We start from the raw sequence: 17,189 nt of genomic DNA on the forward strand, positions 1-17,189 counted from the left end.
GGCTGGAGATAGAGGACTGCAGGGTTTCCAATAAGCCAGTCTGCAAGATCCAGAAAGAGACAGAAAGGGCTCTGTTTACCCCCAAATTAAAGGTCCTGGACTTCTGCCACTGAAAACAAGAACCAAATCATGGGTCAGCAAAAGCAGAAGCAAAAACAACCACTTGGTAATAATACCTTGCATTTGTTCAATTCTACGACGTACAACATTCTCCCCCATCTGTTATCTCCCTAGATGCTTCCGCCAAGCCTATAGGGAAGGTGTTATTCACATTTTTTCAGATTAAGGAAATGATTAGTGGCTTGTCCAGGGTCATGCTGCTAAGCAGTGAGCAAGCCAACAAAACTTGTTGGTTAATGCTTTGCAAGTGTTGGACCTGAGATGTGGAGGGATCTGTTTTTCACTGAGGCGTTGTGTGAGTGTGTTTGTGTGTAAGAGTGTGTTTTTGAATGTGAGTGTGTTTGCACATGAATGTGTGTGTCTGAATGTACGTATGTGTGTTCAAGAGTGTGTTTGAGTGTGCATGAGTGTGTGAATGTGCACGAGAGTGTGTGTATGGGTCAGTGCGTGTTTGAGGGTGTACATATGCGAGTGTTTGTGTGTGAGTGTGCATGAGTATTTGTGAATGTGTGTGGTGGCAGGTGATAACTGAGTCTTGCAACTCTGTGAGCCTCAGTGACCCCATGTATCAGGCTTCTTTGTAGGTCAATCACTGCTGGACAGAGGGATCTTCGAGGGCAGGTATGTTGGCTCTGAAAAAAAATCCTTACTGATGATTCAGTTGAGGCCCAGAGAAGCCAAGGGCTTACTCAAGGTGGCACAGCAAGTGGCTGACAAGCAGAGATGAAAACCCAGGACTTCTTTTGTCTGCAGAAGGGCCTCTCTCTCCCACTCACAGGCTACCCTGTCTTCCTGAGCCCAGCTTCCTCAGCAGGCTGTCACCCACTCTGAAGGAGCACTCTTGATTTTTCCTCCCCCACCCCCCCTTGCCATGCTCCACCTTGCAGGGCTGGGCCCATGAACCAGAGCGGAGGGGATTATGTGCACGGGGGTCCCAGCCCCAGCTTGCTGTAACGGTATGTGGAGTGAGCCTTTGCTCCCTGCTCCTTCCCTGGGGGGTCTTGTCCCTCCTGCATTGTGTGGGAGCTTTGTCCTGGGGATGTCCATCAGGTGCTTTGTCCTCTTCAGGCCCAGCCAGAAGATGGGGATGTCTCACTCCAGGAATTTGAATCATAGGGAGAGAAGGACATAGGCTATGCCTGGCAGTGTTGGCGACCTGGTAGAGAGTAGAACAGTCCTCTCCATCTGGGTCCCTCTTGAAGGAGCTGCCCTGGCATCTGCTGAGCTCAATCCTCATTTTTGTGAGCCACCTGAGATCCTTTCAATAACATATGTCAGTCTCTGGGGCTTTGCATTCTGACTGATGCAAACAGAAAGCCAAGTGGGTATGTTAGCAGAGCTCCCTTTTGCTGAGAAAAGATGTTAGTGGACCTCTGTTCCAGGCTCACCGTCTTGTAACAAGAAGGAATTCCAGGGTGAGGCAAGTAGTTATAAGGAAGTGAGAAAAGTTCATTGAGAAAAGTGAAAGTACATGCTTTAAGCGGTGAGCACCAGGTGTGCTCAAGAGAGAGATGCACCACACGTGGTTGGGTACAAGGGCTTTTTATTAAATCAAACAAGGTGGGGTTTGAGAGGTTGGTACACTTGGCACATTGTGATTGGTGAGTTACCATTTAAATTAAGTACTGTATTAGGTAATTATTCAAATTAAGAAGGCTATTGTTATTGATCTCTATATATTCTCCTGATTGGTTAATAAACATACAACCCAAGGTTTGTAAGTCAGCTATTGCAATAGGCTGAATAAACATTCAAATCAAGGATTGTTAATGGGTTGTTGTGATTGGTCCACGCCCTGTGGTTGCACAATGTATCTTACTTTGTTCAACCTCCTCGGGTTTCAGAAGCCTGATTGTTCTTACCAGATGACACCCACCCCCTCCGCCCTGTCCCGGCACCAAGACCAAAGGGACTCAGAGCTTGCAAGATGTTTTTCCTACGTCTAACCTGCCTCAGATAATGGGAAAGAAAGTGTTTCCCAATGTCTCCCTCTAAGCAATGCAGTGCACACTAATTGAGCACCAACTGTGTGCCAGTTCCTGTGCTAGGCGCTGGGGCTACAGGGAGATACTAGTCTGTGAGCCGGGGAAGGAGATGACAGAGGCACAAGGGCTGGTGCCCAGCAGCCAGGAATCAGGAAACATGTGGCCTTGGATATAATGAACTCCCTACTGCTAATTCAATTGGCACCCAGAAGGGTTCGCTCCTGCTTCCTCTCATTTCCCCTAAAAAACCAAATTGTTTATAAAAATGTTTTTCATCAATTGTAACAAATGAACCATACTAATGCAAGGTGTTAATAATAGGGTGGTGTATGGGAATTCTGTACTTTACGTATTTTTGTGCATGCTATTTCTGTAAACCTACAACTTCTCTAATAAAAAAAAATTTTTAATCAAATTGTTAATGATGCCTTGAATAGAAACCAAATCAGAGCTTTTCATAACCTTTTTATGGGGTTGACATTTTCAACATCCTCCCCTCCCCTTAAGCTGAAGTCAGGTTAATGTGACCTTGTTGGGAAATCAAACAGTGGGGCTGAGAGAATTGGTTAAAGATGAATTAGCCAATACCCAACCTGTGCTTGGCATTTTACCGTTTCCGGAGAACTCCACAGGCATCACAACCTTGCCTGTGAGAAGACAGTGGCTCAGAGAGGGGAAGGAACTTGCCTAAATTCGCACAGCCAGGAAGGAAGTGCTAGAGGTGGGGTTTGAAACTCCAACTACCCGAACCCACGACTCCGGTTTTCTTATGTTAAACACTGCCGCTGAGTAGCCAGAACTCGGCGAGTTTCCTGATGGGGAAGGGAGAGCCTCACTCCTGCAGACAGAGGGATTTAGGGGAGGGCGGTTACTTCCAAGTGCCGGCTGGAAGGGCATTCGTGGTCCTCCACTGCCCCCTGGTGGACTGCCCATGCCTGGCCTCCCGAGCGTTGGAACATATCCCTGGGAGTTTTCTGGCTCCTCACTGGCAACTGTAGGTGGCTTGGAGCAGCCCCTGCTCTGGACAGTTGAACGTTTAGGCCTTCTAGAACAGACAAAAGATATTTGCTTATTTGTATGGAAAAAAGCGTCCATTCATTAATTCGATCGTTATGCCTCCAAAAGCACAAGTACTCCTCAAGCTCAGAGTCCTGGTTACCCAGAGCCTCCAGGTAGAGTCAGATCCATCGACGGACGCCCTCTTTGCAGGGCGACGTGGCTACCCTGCAGCCGGGCCAGGGCATGGGAGCCCTGGGTGGGGAGTGGGGGGAGGGGCAGGGAACGGCTTCCTGAGGAAAGTAACAGGCGGGGCGATTCTCGCAGAAGAGCTGGGATCGGACGGGTAAAGAGGGAGAAACAATCTGCTGTGAAGCTGAAATATCCAAGGCTCTGGCGCCCTCACTCACACGGCGCATTCAATGTTGCATTCATCAACTTGTATTCTTTTCCTTCAGGAGATCAACCCCAAACTGTGTAAGCTCCAGGGGGCTCCACCAAGCCTGGCTCTGTCCCTGGATGAAGGACAAGGATGCGAGAGAACTTGGAGCAGGCAGAGCCGGACAGGGAGGGTGTGTGTGCTCGGGTAGGCTGGGGGAGCAGCGGAGGGTAAAATTATAGAGGCAAAGAGTGGCAGGTTGTCCTTTGTGTGCTTTGCCCTGAGGGCGATGGGGCATCACGAAAAGGCTTTGAGCAGGGGCGTAGCTAGGCCATCTTTAAGTCGGGGATTCCTATGGAACAAGGGCTTTCCCAGTAGTTCCTTCAGATTAGGGCAAAACGGACTCCTGCTGGTTCCGGTGCTTTAGAAGACCCTGCCCTGGCGCTGCCCCTCGACCGCTTCCCGTGGGGCGGGGAGTCCCCAGCTAGACCACTCCCTATGGGGCGGGGCGTCCTGCAGCCATCCCCCCATGGGGCGGGGCGTCCTCTAGCTAGACCACCCCCTATGGGGCGGGGCGTCCACTAGGTCACGAATTTGTGCCAATCAGGAGCTGACTCCTGGCCCCTTTTAGAACACACCCTGGGGATTAGGACACTAGTACCCCTTGGCTAAATGCTCTTAAAGCCTGATTTCAGGCTCTACGGAGACCTTTGTCCCAAGTCCAGCCTCCAGGCGGCGGACTGTGCTGCCATTGTGCACATGGCTAGGCCCAAGGATGGCTGTTCGCGGGCCGTGGAGAGGGAATCATGGGTGACATGGGGAAATGGAGAGCCCTGAGGCAGCTGTAGGGGCCTCTCTGGCCTCCGTTACTTGACCATCACTCTTTCCACGATTTTTTATGAGAGCCCACATTGTATGCCCATGGGTGCTGGGTTCACCTCATCAACCTGAGCTCATCCCAGGGCCAGGCCCGGCTGCGTTGCTTGCACCAGATGTGCTCGGCAGACCAGGGGGTGGCTTTGCAGAAAGTGCCTGGAATGGGGACCGATGTGGAATCTAGAGGCCAGGGAATCACACTGAAGCTAGACCGGGCCATGCAGGGCCAACCTGAACCAGATATGGGAGGCAGAGCTCCAGGGCCTACTGAGCCTGGTGAAGAAACACGAGGGGGCTGAAAGAGTAAGGGAGAGATCTGGGAGCCCATGGCTCTTGTTTCCTGGGTCTTGGTGGTATAGAGCAGGAAAGGTTTCGGAGACTGGGGCTGGGGCAAAAACCCAAGGGGAGAGGCCACTCTCAGGGCTGGGAGAGCCCCACCTGGGGAGGTCTGTCCTTCCTCTGGTGATCTGGTCTCTGGGACACATGCCAGGCCTCCTGTTCCTGGAGAATGGGGTTCCCACCCCATCTATAGCCCCCGGGAGGTGGCAGGAGGCTCCCAAAGGCGGGGAGGAAGCACTTATCTGACCCAGCCTGGTAATTAGATCCTTCAATTGCAATTACTTTTGCAATTAGCTCAGCTGGTCATGAGAACTGGAGGTGGTAATTTCTGTCCTTCACGGAGGCTTCCTCTGAATCGAGTTTTATTCCTCTGTCCAGTTTGGAGGGTGGTGCTCTGGGGATTGCTGGGTTTTCTTGCAGGAGCAGTAGAAGCCCCAGCTCTGGACTTGGGTCCCACAGAAACATTTGGGTTCTGCTGGAGCCTCTGAGGTGGGGCATTTTGAGTACCGCATGGGGGTGCTTTGTGTTTTGTGGGCTTCATGGGAAAATGCAGGCCTCCCTCAGGATTTGAGGGGCCTGGGAGGACCATATCCCATCTAACCACTTAAAAATTGAAAGTCAAGCGAACTGTGGCAGGCATCCTCTAAGATGGGCTTCAGTAAGCCACTTCTCCTGGCATTCAGGCTTTTGTACAAGCCCGTCCCTTCCAATGGTTAACCTAGTGACTTGCTTCTAATCAGTAGAGCACAGCAAACGTGATAGGGTGTCACTTCCATGATTAAGTTACAAAAGATTGTAACTTTGGTTTTGCTAGCAGACTCTATTGCCTCTTGGGTTGCACTTAAAAAAAAATTTCCTCTTTAAAAAAAAAAAAGGTGGTCAACAATTCAAAGGCTGCAAAACTAGTACCTTTCTGAATACAAACGGATAAACAGGAAAATAGTAAGTTTTTATCCTGCCCTTGATCTCTACTTCCTTAGCCTTCTAACCATCAGTTCCCATCATTTATGTTTCCTACAGGAACTATTCCACATACACATAAACATGTACATTATAATACTCCCTTCATTTTCCCCCACGAATGGCAGCTTGCTTTGTTTGCTTCACAATATGCACTGGAGATGGTTCCTTCTTGGTGCATAAAGATGAGTCCTGTTCTCTGTAATGTTTGCAGAGTCTTCCATTGAATGAGCCAGTGGTATGCTGGTAAACTAGCTCTCCCGGAAAAATAAAAAGCTCTGATTTGTAGCATTTGCCAGTTTTTTAAGGTAATGTTGCTTTTTTCTCCTTCTCCTCCTTATTCTTCTTTTCCTTTTCCTTCTTTTTATACAAACAAACACTCCCATTTCCCTTCTCCCCATCTCCCCAGTAACCTCTAATCTGCTTTCAGTCTCTACAAATTTGATATTTCTTGTCATCTCTGTATGTGGTATCATACAATTTTTTTCCTTGTGTGCCTTGCCAATTTCACTGAGTATAATGTTTTCAAGTTTCTACCATGTTGAAGCATGTCTCATAACTTCATTCTTTCTTATGGCTGAATAATATTCTATTGTGTGCTAGTACCACATTTGGTTTATCCTTCATTTGTTGATGAACATTTGGGTTGATTCCTCCAATCGGCTATTGTGAATAATGCTGCTGTAAACACTGGTGTACAAGTATCTGTTTGAGATCTTGTTTTCACTTTCTTTGGCTTTAAACCCGGAAGTGGAATTGCCAGGTCATATGGTAACACTGTAGTTAAGTTTTTGAGGAATTGTGTGCTGGTTTGAAGCTGTTATATATCCCAGAAAAAGCCACATTCTTTCAATTCATTCCTGTGGGTGTAAACCTATTGTGGGGGTACATTTTCATTAGATTATTTCAATAGAGATGTGACCCACCCCATTCAAAGTGGGTCTTAATCTTCTTGCTGGAGTCCTTTATGAGAGGATAAAAGATAGAGGAAAAAAAACCCCAGAGGAGCTGAGAGAGGAAGCCACAGAAGCCAGAAGCTGAAAGCAACGAAACCTGGGAAAGAAGGAGCAGAAGATGCTGGCTGCGTGCCTTTCCATACGACAGAGGTGTCCCAGATGCCAGAAGCCTATCTTCAGAGTCCAGGTATTGTCCTGTGTCTGCCTTGAGTTGGACATTTTCATGACCTAAGAAAAATAATTTGCAAATTAATAAACCTCCATTGTAAAAGGCAACCCATTTCCGGTATATTACCTTCTGGTAGAATTAGCAAACAGAAACAAACCACTATAATGCTTTTCACAGTGGCTGCACCATTTTACATGCCTACCAACAATGCACTAGATTGCCAACGAATGCCAATTTCTCTGTGTCTTCTCCTATACTTGTTTTCCATTTTCAAAGAGTAGCCATCCTTTTGGGTGTGAAGTGGTATCTCCTTGTTTTGATTTGCATTTCCCTAATGACTTATGATGTTGAGCAGCATTTCATGTGTTACTGGCTACGTGTGTATCTTCTTTGAGGAAATGTCTATTCAAGTCCTTTGCCCATTTTAAAATTGGGTTGTTTGGTTTTTTGTTGTTGCATTGTAAAAGATCTTTATAGATTCTGGATTTTAAACCCTTATTCGATATATGGTTTGAAACTATTTTCTCCCATTCTGTAGATTATTATTTTGGTGTGCTAAGGCTATTTACCAGAAATGGGTTGGCTTCTAACAATGGGGATTTATTAAGTTACAAGTTACAATTTCTAAGGCTCTGAAAATGTCCAAATTAAGGCATCACCAAGAGAATAGCTTCTTGGAGAAAAGGCTGCTGGCATCCAGGTTTCCTCTGTCACATGGGAAGGCACATGGTGACATCTGCTGAACCTTCTTTGCTGGGCTTAGCTTCTGGTTTCTGTGGCTTTCTCTAAAATGTCTCTGGGTTTCTGTCTCTAAGTGTTTCTGAGCTCTCTCAGTTTCATCTGTTTTTTCTCCTCTCATAGAAGATCCTGCAGGGGGATTAAGACCCACCTTGAATGGGCTGGGTCACATCTCCATGAAAACAACCTAATCAAAAGGTCCCACTCAACAATAGGTCTCCCCCCCCCCCCCCAGATTGGATTGAAAAACATAAGCTTTTCTGGGGGTATGGAATAGATTCAAACCAGTCAACTTTTAACTTTCTTGAGAATTTCCTTTGGTGCATAAAAGTTTTTAATTTTGATGAAATTAAATTTATCATTGCTTTTGTTGCTTGTGCTTTCAGTGCCATATTTAAGAAGCCATTGCTGAATTCTAGGTCATGAAGTTTTTCCCGTACTATTTTCTGAGAGTTTTATAGTTTTAACTCTTATGTTAGGTCCTTAATCCACTTTGAGTTGATTTTTTTATATGGTATGAAATAGGGGTCTAACTTCATTCTTTTGCATATGGATATCCAATTTTCCCAACACCATTAGTTGGAGAGACTATTTTCCCAACTGCATGTACTTAGCACCATTGTTGAAAGTCAGTTGACCATAGATGTATGGGTCTATTTCTGCACTTTCAATTCTCTTACATTGATCTATTTGTGTAGCCCTATAACAATACTATGCTGTCTTGATTACTATTGCTTTGTAGTACAATTTGAAATTGAGATGTGTGAGTCTTCCAACTCAGCTATTTTTCAAGATTGTTTTGGCTAATAGGGGCAATTCCTTATGGATTTGAGAATCAGTTTTTTCATTTCTGTAAAAAAAAATGGCTACCGGAAGTTTGCTAGAGATTGCATTGAGTTTGTTTATTGCTTTGGGTAATACTGACACATATTAACAATAGTAACTCTTCCAATTCATGAACATGGGATGGGTGGGATGTCTTGCTGCTATTCTTTAAACAGGGTTTTGTAGTTTTCAACTTACAAGTCTTTGTATCCTTGGTTAAATTTATTCCTAGGATTATTTTTTTTATTTTATAAATGGAATTGTTTTCTTCTCCCATTTCAGATTGTCCATTGCTAGTGTATAGGAACACAATTGATTTTGTGTTTATCTTGTACCCTGCCACTTTACCAAACTCATTTACTAGCTCTAATAGTTTTCTTGTGGATTCTTTTGGATTTTCTAAATATAAGATCATGTCTTCTGCAAACAGAGATAGTTTTACTTCTTCCTTTCCAATTTAGATACCTTTTATTTCTTTTTCTTGTCTAATCGCTCTGATGAGAACTAGTAAAATACTGAACAGGAGTGATGAAAGTAGATATTCTTAATTCATTCATTTAGGGGGAAAGCTTTCAGGCTGTATATTGATGTTAGCTGTGAATTTTCATAAATGGCCTTTATCATGTTGAGAAAGTTCCGTTCTGTGCTGGTTTGGATCTGTTATCTACCCCAGAAAAGTCTATGTCCTTTTAATCTAATCTTGTGGGGACATACCTATTGTGGGTGGGAACTTTTGATAGGTTGTTTTCATGGAGATGTGACTCTGCGTATTCAAGATGGGTCTTAATCCCCTTGCTGGAGTCCTCTGTGAGAGTATAAAAGGCAGAGACATTTTGGAAAAAGTAGAGAGAAGCTAAGAAATTAAACACCCCAGGAGAAGCAAGAAGAACCCACAGAAACTGAGAGAACCATTTTAAGACCAGAATCCAGGAGAAGAAGGGCCAGCAGACATTTCCATGTGCCTTCTCATGTGACAGAGGAACCCTGGATGCCAACAGTCTTTCCTCAGAGAAAGTATCTTCCTCTTGATGCCTTAATTTGAACATTTTAATGGCCTTAGAACTGTGTACTGGTTTGTACATATTATGTCCCCCAGAAAAAGCCATGTTCGTTGATGCAATCTTGTGGGGGCAGACATATTAGTGGGGATTAAGTTGGAACGTTTGGATTAGGTTGTTTCCATGGAAATGTGCCCTGCCCAACTATGGGTGATAACTCTGGATAGTTTCCATGGAGGTGTGGCCCCACCCATTCAGGATGGGTCTTGATTGATTTACTAGAATACTTTAAAAAGAGCCACACAGGCCCAGATGTTTGCTACAGCCAAGAGGGACACTGAAGACTGCACAGAAGCTGAGAGAGTAGCTGCAGTTTATAGAGCCATTTTGAAGACAGCCATTGAAAGCAGACTCTTGCTCCAGAGAAGCTAAGAGAGGACACCCCAAGAGCAACTGAGAGTGACATTCTGAAGAGGAGCTGTGGCCTAGAGAGGAACATCCTGGGAGAAAGCCATTTTGAAACCAGAACTTTGGAGCGGATGCCAGCCATGTGCCCTCCCAGCTAACAGAGGTTTTCCAGACACCACTGGCCATCCTCCAGTGAAGGTACCCGATTGTTGATGACTTACCTTGGACACTTCATGGCCTTAAGACTGTAACTGTGTAACCAAATAAACCCCCTTTAGAAAAGCCAATCCATTTCTGGGGTTTTGCTTTCTGGCAGCATTAACAAACTAGAACAAACTGTAAATTTGTAATTGAATAAATCCCCATTGAAAAAGCCATACATTTCTGGTATATTGCATTCTGGCAGGCTTAGCAAACTGAAACACTTTCTATTACTACTTTTCTGAGTGATTTTAATCAAAATCACTCAGTGTTGGCTTTTTGTTAAATGCCTTTTTTTAAATCTATTGAGATAATTGTGGTTTTTCCCCTTCATTCTATTTATGTAATTTATTTCACTAATTAATTTTTGTATGTTGACCCACCCTTGCATTCCTGGGATAAATCCCACTTGGTCATGGTGTATAATCATTTTGATATGCTGTCAGATTCAGTTTGCTGGTATTTTGTTATGGATTTTTGCATCTGTTTTCAAACAGGAAGTTGGTCTGTAATTAATTTTCTTTTCTTGTGATACCTTTACCAGGTTTTGGTATCAGAGTAATACTGGACTCAGAATGAGTTAGGTAGACATCCCTCCTCTTGCGTTCTTTGGGAAAGTTTGAGAAAGACTAGCGTTAATTCTTCTTTAAATGTGGTAGAATTCACCAGTGAAAACATTTGGTCCCAGACTTCCTTTGGTGGAAGTTTTGTTGATTATTTATTCAATCTCTCTACCTGCTTTTTGTTTGTTGAGATTTTCTGTTTTTTTTTCTTGAGCCAATTTGGTAAATTGTGCATTTCTAGGGATTTTTCCTTCTAGATTATGTACTTTGTTGGCATATAATTGTTCATAATATTCTCTTATAATCCTTTTTATTTCTATAAGGTCAGTAGTGATATCACCATTTTCCTTTCTGATTTTAGTTATTTGCACCTTTTCTCTTTTTGTCATTCTTGCTTACAATTAATCATTTTATTGATATATTCAAAAAACTTTTTGTTTTGTTTATTCTCTCAGTTTTTTTTTCTCATCTCCATTTCATTTATCTCTGCCCTGATCATAATTATTTCCTTTCTTTTGCTTGGGTGTACTTTGCTCTTCTTTTTCTAGTTCCTCAAGACATAATGTTAAGTTATTAATTTGAGATCTTTCTTCTTTTTAAATTTATATGTTCATAGCCATAAATTTTCCTCTGAACCCTGCCTTTGCTGCTTTTTATTCATCTCTAAGTGTTTTCTGATTTTCCTTGTAATTTCTTCTTTAACCCATTGGTTGTTTAAGAGGGTAGTTTAATTTCCACATATTGTAAATTTTCCAGTTTTCCTCCTGTTACAGATTTCTAGCTTCATTCCATTGTGGCCAGAGAAGTTACTTTGTATGATTTCAATATTTTTAAATTTATTGAGGCTTCTTTTATACTCTAACATATGACCTATCCTAGGGAATGATCGATGTGCACGTGAAAAGAATGTGTATTCTGCTGTTGTTGGGTGAAGTATTTTATATATGGTTGTTAGATCTAGTTGGTTTATAGTGTTGTTCAGGTCATCTATTTCCTTACTGATCTTCTGTTTAGATGTTATATCCAGTATTGAAACATGTTATATCCAGTATTGAAATCTCCAACTATTATTGTAGAACTGTATTTCCCCCTTCATTTCTGTCAATATTTTCTTCATATATTTTGGTGCCCCATTGTTAGGTGCATATATGCTTATAATTGTTAAATCTTCTTGTTGAATTGAGCCTTTTATTGATATATAATGTCCTTCTTGGCCTCTTGTAACATTTTTTTTTTTTTTTTTTTACTTCAAGTCTATTTCATCTAATACTAATATAGCCACCCCAGCTCTCTTTCGGTTTCTAGTTGCATGAAGTATTTTTTTCTGTCCTTTCACTCTCAACCAGAATGCTGCCCAGAGGGCCAAAACTCAGGCCATCTTCCATGTCGGTCCCTCAAGATCCCCCAGACCAATCTTGACCCTCAACAGCAACTTTCAGAGAAGGTTTCCTATGCCAGCTCTGGCCCAAGCTGGCCACTCTTAGAATCCAGGCAGTGTTGAGGAACAGGGGCTGGTCACTGGTTCATGCTTTCACTTACAAAATCTGAACTCTCAGCAGCCTCTCCCTTCCTCTGAGCCTCCTGAAGTTGTTCTAGATGTCCATTCTCGTTCCAAGGTAACCAATTTAGCTAAGTCCAATCTCTTTTTCCAGATCATTCATTTTTCTCGTGGAGTGGGTGATTTGTAAAACTCTTGACTTCACCACTTTGTGCCTGCACTCTCTTTGCTTGTACATTTTGGTGAAGCAACCTGCCATGTGGGAGAGCCCCACATGGCAATGAACTGAGGGAGGCCTTTCTCCAAGGGCCAGTGAGGAAATTAGGTCATCAGTCCAACAGCCTGTGAGGAAAAGAATGCTGCTAAAAGCCATGAATGAGCACCCCGCACTCCCCTACAAACCCTCTGCCAAACCCCCACACCCCTCACACCCTCCCCACCCTCACCTCCCTGCACCCACCATACCCGCCACACGAAGGCCAGATGAGCCCAATGCTTTCTGCACAGAGTTTATTTTTAAACCAAAGTTGCTTTGATCAAAGGTGCCTTTTAGCAGGAGATTCAAAATCACATGTTTCTGCCCTAGGGGTGAAGGAGGCTGGAGAATGTATCTACATTGGGCAGGAGTGCTTGACAATAGAGGAAGCTAGTAAAAAGCAGAGAGGGTGTGCACTAGATTGACAGCTGCCTGCCATGGCAATAAATATATGAACTAACAAGTGTAGCAGAAGTAAATTCAACCATTTCGACTGAGCAATGCACAAAAAGGAAACATTTACTTTTTTCTTAAAACCCATATCAACTTTGTTTTTAGAGACTACTGGTTTAGAGGAAGAAGGATGGATCTGATCTTACTAAATAAAAGACTTTCAATCCCTTCCAATTTTTTAGAAGTCACATTCTATTTAAATTTTGGGTAAATATTGAAGCAACCCCAAATAAAGCACTTGGCAGTTGTTGCAGTTTACAACCTGTAGCACAGGATTTCTTCCCCTTTGTCACTGGTTTGTCACCCTCCACTCCTCTAGCTTTTGTCTCTGTGCTACAAAAAGGAGGAGAAAGGGAGGAGGAGGTGGAGGGGGAGAGGAGGAAAAGGAGAGAAAGAAGAAGTTGCTTCTAGAATATTAAAAGAAAAGTACAAAATTAAAACTATTAAATGTTTGTATTTGAACATTTTCTACAAGCAGCAATATTATGCCAGCTGGCGAACTGCAATTGAAACAGAGGCATTTAAGGCAAGATCTGGAAACATTTTAATATGATGATAAAATGTGAAGTAAGTCCTCCTTTCATCAAACACCAAACTACAGGATTTTTTAACTGGAAAAGTTTTACTATCTTTAATTGGTGAAATGTAAAATAGTCATTGATTTTAAAATAAAGAAAATATTTATAAAATAAATATGTAAAATATGTAAAATATCGTAAAGTATTTATTAGGTACCTGTATTAGTCAGGGTTCTCCAGAGAAACAGAACTGACAGGATATATATTGAGATGTATTTTAGGAATTGGCTTACACGACCATAGGGATTGGCAAGTCCAAATTCCATAGAGCAGGCTGCAAGTTGGGAATTCCCCAGGAGATGCTGGCTGGCTGAAGTAGAGATAGAAATTCTTCTTTCTGATGGATGAAATCATCAGTGCTCCATTTAAGGCCTTCAACAGATTGGATGAGACTTCTCTCATTGCTAAAGGCAACCTCCTGTGTTGATTGTAGATGCAATCAGCCATAGATGCAATCAACTGACTGATAACTTGAATCCACAAAATACCCTCACAGTAAAAATCAAGCTAGTGCTTGCTTGACCAAACAACCGGACACCATACCCTGGCCAAGTGGACATGTGAACTTAACCATCACAGTATCTAAAAGGAGCTGAGCACATTGTCTCATTCAATACTGACTTGATCCTTATGAATACATACTAATAGTCACCCCTATTTTACAGATGAGGAAATGAGATAGAAATGAATATGTAACAGGCTCCAAGGTCTCCTTTAGTAAATTACAGAACCAGAACTCAGATCTCAGGGGTTTGAGGTGGAGAGAGGAGTGAAAGTCTCCTTAGTAAAAGCTTTGAGGCTGACAGTTTGCACATTTCCACTCTCCTCTTATTGGCTATGTAAACAATCATATGCAGGGCATATCAGTTTCAAAGGAGGGCAGGTACCTTAATCTTCACCCCACAGCCATAAAAATGATTTTGGTCTGATTCAGAATTTCTTTTGGTTGAGGCACGTAATGCTCTGTTATACTTAGGTTGCCGCCCATGGTTACAACAAATTGATATGTCTAGATTACCAAGATCAAAATTAAGATCTTTAAAAAAAATAATTTGTGAACACGTAGACATGGAGATATGGAATCCCTGTTGAGAGCTCTTCTTTCTCCCTGGGGGTTACCATGGTTACCGACTGTGAAGACAGCTCAAACCTAGCTCATAAGAGAGCTCATTGTTTAGCTCCTCCATATTTCTTAGTGCCAGGTCCTCACAGCCTACAGCCATGACACCAAACTGGTTAGAGGCTGTTGTCACCAGGGCGATAGAAGGTTGACTCCTACTAGCACATTTCCCCATAAAGTTTGGTGGGCTGCGTGGAAGGGGAGACGTGTCTCTTGTTTGGCAGCTGATGAATGTCAAGACTCTGGCCCATCCTGTTGCTCTCGAAGCCTGGGTAAGGGACCACAGAGAGAGGGCTTCATGTCTTGGTGACATAAGAACTCAGGAGAGGGTATGAATCATATTCACCTTCCCCCACCAGATCCTAGGGGACAAAGTTGGGCTGGGCAGGTGGACCTGGGTCTCTGTAGCTTAGAACATCTCATCTCGGAGATATGGAAGGTGGGGCTGGCTGGCTTCCCCAAGTGTATTAGCTAAGGTTCTCCAGGGAAACAGAACCAACAGGAGATATCTGTAAATATGAGATTTTATAAATGTCGCATGCAACTGTGGGATGCACGAGTACGAATTCCATAGGGCAGGCAGTGAACTGGCAACTCCGATGAAGGTGTTCAATGAACTCCTCAGGAAATGCTTCGCTGGCTAGCCGAAGAAGAAGTGAAGGTCCTCTATCTTTCTTGCTTAAAAGTCTTCAGCTGATTGGATGAAATCCAGCTGATTGAATTCTTTCATTGCAGAAGACATGCCCTTCATTGATGTAATCAGTCACAGCTGCAGTCAGTTGACTGATGATTTAATAAACCAGCCTTCTGGTTTATTAACCAGCCACAAATGTCCTTGCAGTAACAGTTAGTCCAGTGTTTGCTTGACCAGACACCTGGACACCATCACCTGCCCAAGTGGACACATGAACCTAACCATCACACCAAGGACATGCCTCACCATGCATTATTATCATTTCCATTTTACATTTGGTGAAACGGATGAACAGAATGTGCCTTCCCCTTTTGTCCTGAGGGATCCCTGATCTCAGAAGTTGTGGCACTGAGAATATCCCATATTAAAAACAATTTTTATAATATCATATGAGTTGAGCTGAACTATGGTTGACAAGTTACACTTTACAGACATTGAAAATACTGTAGTGTGTTGATATTTAACTAAGAATTTACCCATTTATAAATTTGCATTTTTCTTTTTGTTATTTTGGAGGTTCTCAATGTTTTTTTTTTCAGGTCCCAAATATCTCTGTCGGTCTCTGTTTATAGTGTCTAATGGATGAAATGGCCCTGCCAGCAAGGGGCATCCCTGCCCACGGGCCTTGGTTAGAAACCCAAGACTTTGTCAAAGCATAATTTCCAAAAAAATTAAAAACATGACTCATACAAGTGTACAGTCAATACATGACAAAGATTAATTTAACTCATTAATGAGGGAATAAGAAGGGTGGCTGTAGTGGTTTGGAGCTAGGTACCCCAGAAAAATATGTTCTTAACCTTAATTCATTCCTGTGGGTATGAAAGTTTATAAAAAAGACCTTTTTGATGAAGTTATTTCAGATAAGGTGTGGCCCAGAATGGGTGTTAATCCTATTACTGAAGGCCTTATTGGGTCACAGAGGGAGAAAAAGAGAAAAAGAGAGGCAGCAGCCAGAAGCAGAAAGTCAGCGGAACCCAGAAGAGAAGGAAGAGGCCAGGAGAGGCCGCCATATGCATCACCATGTGACAAAGAAGCCCATGACCAAGGATCACCGGCAGCCAGCCCCAGAATGCTGGTCTTTGGGAAGAAAGCATAGCTTTGATGATGCCTTGATTTGGACTTCTCCTAGCCTCAAAACCATAAGTCAATAAATTTCCATTGTTTAAGCTAACCCATTGCATGGTATTTGCTTTAACAATGAGGAAACCAAAACAGTGGTAGAATTGGTTCAGAGAAGTATCTGAAGGAAAAGGAAAAAAATGTTGGAATAAGATTGCTAAATTAGAGTAAAAAACTGGTCCGAGTCCTATGGATTTATCTTTTCTACTGGACAGAATCACTTGCATTTTTACTGGGCCAAAAAAAAAAAAAAAAAAAAAATCATTTGCAATTTATCAATCTTCTACAAGTTAAAATGTAACTTTGCAGTCTGGGCCTTAATCGATAGTAAATAGTAAGTCAAACAAAGACTCTGGAGAATCAGATAATCCCTGGGTGTGCCTGCCAGATATGCCCCACTATGACCCTAAAAGGGCATGCCCTCATTTTTGAACTTTATTTCGAAGTTTTGGATAAATTTTCTGAACAATGGAAAGAAGGAGAAAGGGTTTTCTGGAGTAAGTCCTTGCTGGGGTCAGAGCTGGACCTAGACATGCGGGTGCCACAGGCCAAATAATTTGACTCCCCTTCTGATCTATGTCTTTTCATCTCTGTTCAACAATTATTTAGCAGGGTCAGGGGGTACCTAATATTCTGTTACAAAGTCTCTTTCATGGTCATGGAGAAGTCAGTGTTCTGAAAATATTCAGCAAAACATTCCTTCCCACACACACGCTTTTTTGTGTGTGTGGTTCTTGTCCCTTTAGTTTTTCTTTGGAGGATTAGCGAAATGAAATAATTTATTGGGAGTTGTAGTGAAGAGTTTTAATTTTAGATAATGAATTATTTTTTATAGGTAAATAGCACAATGGCATGAATTATGGTGTTTCTGAATTTCAGCAGGTAACACTGTAAACTCCAGGTTTGCTCTGACTGCACATGTGTGTTGCAAAATGTCCAGACTAAGAAAATCCAC

This window comes from Choloepus didactylus (assembly GCF_015220235.1).
Source record: "Choloepus didactylus isolate mChoDid1 chromosome 11 unlocalized genomic scaffold, mChoDid1.pri SUPER_11_unloc1, whole genome shotgun sequence".
Classification (NCBI taxonomy): domain Eukaryota; kingdom Metazoa; phylum Chordata; class Mammalia; order Pilosa; family Megalonychidae; genus Choloepus; species Choloepus didactylus.